Source organism: Seriola dumerili, unplaced genomic scaffold (genome assembly GCF_002260705.1).
Source record: "Seriola dumerili isolate Sdu_G_001 unplaced genomic scaffold, Sdu_1.0 BDQW01000513.1, whole genome shotgun sequence".
In the NCBI taxonomy this organism is placed as follows: domain Eukaryota; kingdom Metazoa; phylum Chordata; class Actinopteri; order Carangiformes; family Carangidae; genus Seriola; species Seriola dumerili.
The window spans coordinates 625,182-631,351 of NW_019174768.1; positions in this window are offsets into that span (position 1 = coordinate 625,182).

Genomic DNA, 6,170 nt, shown 5'->3' on the forward strand with positions numbered 1-6,170 from the left:
TACTGTGCGGGTTTTACACATGAGGACGTTAGTTACTCCCTGTAATTACGCGATGCTATGCTTCACTTAGTCATAAATAGGTGGAGGGCGCCCTCGTGTGGCGACACATGTCTACTGCGTCCTCCGCCGATATCTACGTTCATACAGACCGAAAGCCTTTAATTCATTCCTGTTTCCACATTTGTGGCTCTAGAAACACCACAATAGACAGGTGTGTGCAGGAAGGTGATTTTGCGCCCATGGTGTGGAAATCTGTCTGATACGATTTACGGTTTAAGTAGTAAAGGGCAGTAGTTGAAGAGGTTAATTTGTGCCAGTGACGTGCGGTGAGGTTCATGGCTGGTGAGGCACTGACTTCATCACTAGCGCCCTCTACCATGAGGCAGGAGAACTGCGTGCCTCACCCAGTGCGTCTTCGCAGCCGTTTTATGATTGCTCAGCACAAGAAACACGTTACACACATACAGTTGTTGATAAAATACACTGTACATTATATACCTCAGCTAACTAAACTATGGAAATTTATAATATAATTCATATAGCAAAAGTGTTTGAACATTTTAATAGCGACATACAGAGAGATAGCAATACGGTCTCACTGCACAGCAGGCCAGCAGTTAGCAGAGTCATTGCGCAATCCATGGTGAGGCTCAGCTGGCTGCTGCCACACCGCAAGTCTCTTCTCAGTATTTGAACGGTAAATGTCAAAATTCAGCGATTTTGAATAAAAATAATCTAAAACTGGTGAAGTTAAATGGAAAATAACTTTATAGTATAATCACTGTATAAATATAACAATTTAATAAATTTTTTTTCTTTTTTTTTCTTTCCATGATGGAAAGAAAAAAGTGCCTCACCTGCCTCCCCTGACTGCACGTCACTGATTTGTGCCATATCTCCGCTGTCTGTATAAACTGAGCTGATCTTTATAAACGGTGATTTCAATACTAGCGGCTGCCTTCCTTATAGCCGAGTGGTTAAGACACCTGCCGTGTGAGCAGAATTCAGGTGCAGAGCAGTGAAGCGCCAGTTCGCATCCCGGATAGCCTGTCTACAATTTACTGCTGATATGATGTACGGTTTTTTATTAAATAGCAGAAATTCAGGGGTCAGCGCATATAATCACAGGTTAAAATGCTGCTGGCGCCCTCCTGTGGTGACACATGCATATTGCGTCGTCCGCCCACATCTCCACTTGTACTGACTGAAAGCCTTTAACTCGCTCCTGTTTCCACATTTGTGGCACAAGAAACACCAAAAACACAACCTGAATTTTTCCTTATTTTTAGATAAAAGCAGCAAACCATAATAAAGAAAGAAAACCTCTCCTCACTGAACTCAGAGTTACACAGCACTGCTCCCATTCTTGTCTCTGAATCAGAAACTCTGATTGGCTATGACAGCACCCCCACTGGAGCCAACAGGAATATCGAATTAGAGTGACGTCGCTCTAGACGTCACTGGGAAAGAATGCGGAAGAGAAACGATCGACAAACACACAAGAATGCGCCAGACAAACGGTAAGAATATTCCTCATATTTCATAACTTTAAATGTCAGTGTATCGAAGTCAGTGACTCACGCAGGACTTGTTAGAAAGCGCCGGTTCTGAGAAACTAGGTCAGACAGTCGCGGAGTAATGACGCACTACAGACAATGTCATATTTTTAAGCGTATATGCTCCCACGGGCCTAAGGGCGTTAAAATAAATGGTTTAAATAATTTAAAAAAATCATTAATGTCTCAAAAACTGTTGAGGCTATAGGCATGAATTTTCACAGACAGGTGACCCATGATGCTTTGCTTCACATAGTCATAAACTGGTTCTGTGTGATGAGATATCGATGATTAATATGACAAATACTTTTACATCTACATTATTTTCTTACATGTTCATGTCCCTTGCTGTGGGCACCATAATGTCCTTTTTGAATATGATGTCATTAAACTGAGCTGATGATTAAAGTGATGAACTCTTGACTTCATCAGTAATTATAAATCAATAGTATGATATATTCTGCATAATGAGTATTTTATATTTTGATATTTTGACATTTTGAACTTGACATTACTGAGTTCTTCCTCCACAGACAGTAAGTGACTCTTTAAATGCATGGACACACACACTACATGTGTGTTTACGTGCTGTTGTTAAGGTGTGTAATTGGACGCTCATTTGCATTTTATTCAGAGCTTAACATGAGCTCAGTGTGTGTGTGTGAATGTGTGTGTGTGTGTGTGTGTGTGAATGTTCCACAGCCTCTAATTAAAGGCAGTGCCATGAAACACACCAACATTTAATTTCTGCCTAAAGGGAAATTAAACAGCAGTGATTGGGCCGCTGGCCTCCCTCCATCAGGTGGTGGTGAGGGGAAATATTGTGATGGGGTGGGGGGGTGCAGATTTTATTATTTTAATCATTAGTTACACATTTTCCAATTAATCATTGAATTGTGTGGTTTATAGTTTTCACTTTGTCATTATGGATTATTGAGTTTTATCCATTTACAATTAAACCTACAACATAATAAAGTGAAGGGTCTGAAGAGACTGTATCTGAATACTGTGTGTGTGTGTGTGTGTGTGTGTGTGTGTGTGTGTGTGTGTGTGTGTGTGTGTGTAACAAGGTGACTCACTCGCTTCAGAAAAAAACTGGGACGAACTATTTTTCTCTAATATGAGAGAGAGAGAGAACATCAAGCATGCATGAATGGACTCTCTCTCTCTCTCGACCCTGTCTTCTTCCCTGTCGATCGCCCGTACCCTTTTATCCTGGTGTGTGTGTGTGTGTGTCTCACACACACACAGAGAAAAAGAGGAGGATGAGTCATTCACACATTATTCACTTTACTCCTCACATCTCACAAAACACACACACACACACCAGCAGTATAAAAGCGTGTGGGCGAGTGAAGACACACACACACACACACTAACAAACACATACACACTCTGCGTTTCCCTCACTGAGAATCAAGAGTCAGATTTGTGATTAATTGGTAAAGTTAGTTGGTAAGACATTGGTTGGTTGGTTAACTGGTTGGTTAACTGGTTGGTGAGGTGTTACAAATAGCTTTGTTATTTATAAACTAACTCAGCAGCTAGTTACTTGCTTTTAGTTACCAGCTTGTTGATAAAATGGTTGATTGGTTGATTCTTGCACATTTCTTAGATACGTTAGTTGATTAATTGGTTGATTAATTAGTTTGTTAGGTGACACATTAATAAATTAAATTATTAAATTGATCTGTGATTAGTTCCAGAAATTGGCTGAAGATGACTGGATCAATGATGTGGTTGATTTCCTTCCTGGGTGAGTGTTCTAGCTTTTTAAACAGTGGTTTTCACTGAGCAACGCACACGCACACACACCATTATTGCGAAACTCCATGGCAACGAAAGGAGCTTAATTAGAGAGAAAAATCTCCTTCTTTAAGACGGCAAACGAGAGAGAACGAGGTTGAGATGAATACAAAGCGAGGTGAGCGAGAGGGAGACTGACGGAGGTGTAGTGAAGGAAAAGAGAGCGAGTGCTAATGAAATATGAATGAGTCCACAGGGAGGTTCAACCAGCTGTGTGTGTGTTTGGAACTGAAGTCGTGATAAACAGGGCATACAGTGTGTGTGTGTGTGTGTGTGTGTGTGTGTGTGTGTGTGTGTGTGTGTGTGTGTGTGTGTGTGTGTGTGTGTTTGTGTGTGTGTTTTACACCTTGTACACACTGGCTGCGTCCTTGTGTCAACATCACTGACGTCAGTTTCCTCGACACAAACAGACAAAAGTAGCTGCTTCAAACAAACTGCTGCTCAGTCTGACTCTTCTTCTGTCATATCAGCTGACGTGATAAAAACATGACGTGAGCAGCTTTGATTAAAGAAACTAAACACAGATGCTACATGTCTGAAGCCATTTGTAGCTAGCTGATGTTATGCTACAAAGAAAAAGCTACAAACAGCATCTGACATTATGTTTGTTTGTTTGTTTGTGTGCTTACAAAAACCTGCTATAAACACTAAACATCTAAAATTACAAAGTTACAGTTAGCATGACCTACTTCATGCTAGCTGTTTGTAGCTCAGTGGTGTTAGGTTATCCAATGTTACGCTAGGTTTTTGTAGCTAAGCAACGGTACGCTAAATTCAAGAACCAAATAGCATGCTAGCTTGATATGCCCTAAAACAACATTGTAATTCTTGCTCTTTATGGTGCAAAAACTATGTACATACAGTTAGCATCTCTGGGCTAAGTTTAGCTGCTTTAAATGAACTGATATTAAGTGTTAGCATACTCAGTTTGTGACTAGTCCAAGCTAGCGTAGCCACTACCCTTAGTCTGACTGTGTTTTCTCATGCATGTGTGACTGGCTGAAGCTAACCCATGCTATGCCAAATGCAGAGAGCTCACCACATAAATCTAGCATATGTAGCTAACCCTTGTTAAGCAGCTAGTTACTTTTTATTGTTTTTTTTTTTTTTTAGAACAAAAATATAAAAAGTTTTTACACTTTTACACTTGGTGCCATTGTGTGTATCGGTGCTAGCTTGTTATCTGACATGCAGAAGCTTTAAAGTTCTTGGAATAGCTCGACTAGGCTAGTAGTTTCCCTTTCCTTCCAGTCTTTGTGCTAAGCTAGGCTAAACACGTCCTGCAGCCATCCTTTCATCTGATTCTGGTCTGAAACACTGTTCCCTTAAGTTGTGATAAATGAAGCGTTCAGAGGTGTCGCGTTCGCCATCACCTCCCCCAGTAGCACACACACACACACACACACACACACACACACACACACACACACACACACACCCACTTTCATTCACTGCAGTCAAAGCGGCCATTTGCTTCTTCGTCTTTTTGTCTTTGCTGTGTGTTTGTGTGTTTTTCCATAAGTGTGTGTGTATAATAAGTGTGTAACTGCGATTGTGTGGCTGTATAAATGCCTTAATGTGTGTGTGTGTGTGTGTGTGTGTGTGTGTAGCTGCCGAGCGCTGATGCCGAAGATGACGGATCGAATTGCTAATGTGCCACAGTGAGGCGTGTGTGTGTGTGTGTGTTCTTGTGTGTGTGTGTGTGTGTGTGTGTGCGTGCCTGTGTGTGTGCCTGTGTGCGTGCGTGTATGTGTGTGTGTGGGGGGGGTCGTCTGGCTGTTTAGCGAGCGAGACGAGCAGCGCTGCCGATGAATATTTAAACGGAGAGGGAGAAAGAGAGAGAGCAGCCATCATTTATTGATGCTGCTGAGGGGGAAGATGAATAGTCCGTCTGTGTACACAGCGCTGGAGAGGAGTGTGTGTGTTGCAAACAGCCGGCATCCGAATGCGAGTCAGCACTTAGTGTGTATGTGAAACTGTAGAGGGCTGAATACGAGTCACCTCGCACAGATTTGCCCCCGTGTTGTTTCATTGTCAGAGTGCAAAGCATCCTCTCCAAAAGCCAAACTGAGGAAGGGAAGCAGATCAACATTTCTGCAGCTTTATGAAAATCTGACGATCACATGCACTTTGAGACTTACAGTGGTCAGAGTGTGAGTCACTGTCTGCAGAAGTGTAGTGTGAACACAGGTCGGTGTTTCTGCTAACGGAGGTTAGCCTCCATGTTGAGTTTTATTTCCATTAAGCCTCTATGTTTTGAATTAGTTGTAGTTAGTTAGAATTCCAAACTCATTCTCCTTTGTGTCTGACCCACAGGTGTCTGAAGCTCAGAGTGAGCTGCTCCACCGTCACCATCTTGGACGTGTCTGACTCCGCCCCCTAACTCCCAGCTAATCCAAATATGGTCAAAGAGGAGGGGCGTGTGTGGAGCTGAGACTTCGGTGCATGCTGGGTCTTACTCACCTGTCACTCAAAGAGGCCACGCCCCTCAATCCTCCATAACTTTAGTCCTTAATAAAATGTTAACAGGTGAGTTATATAAACAGGTGAGTTATATAAACAGGTGTCATGAAGGAGGAAATTAGCTCTAGAGACCAAAACAGTTTTTGTACCAGGCTGTAAACATGTTTATTTCTGCTGTAAAGTTGGACATTTTAACATGGGAGTCTATGGGGACTGACTCACTGTTGGAGCCAGACTCTAGTGGCCATTAGAGGAACTGCAGTTCAGTGTTGATGCTTGGTCTGAAACAGTTAATGATCACAACCAGCTCAGGATCACTGTTGTGTCCCAGTGGAACTTTGAAAT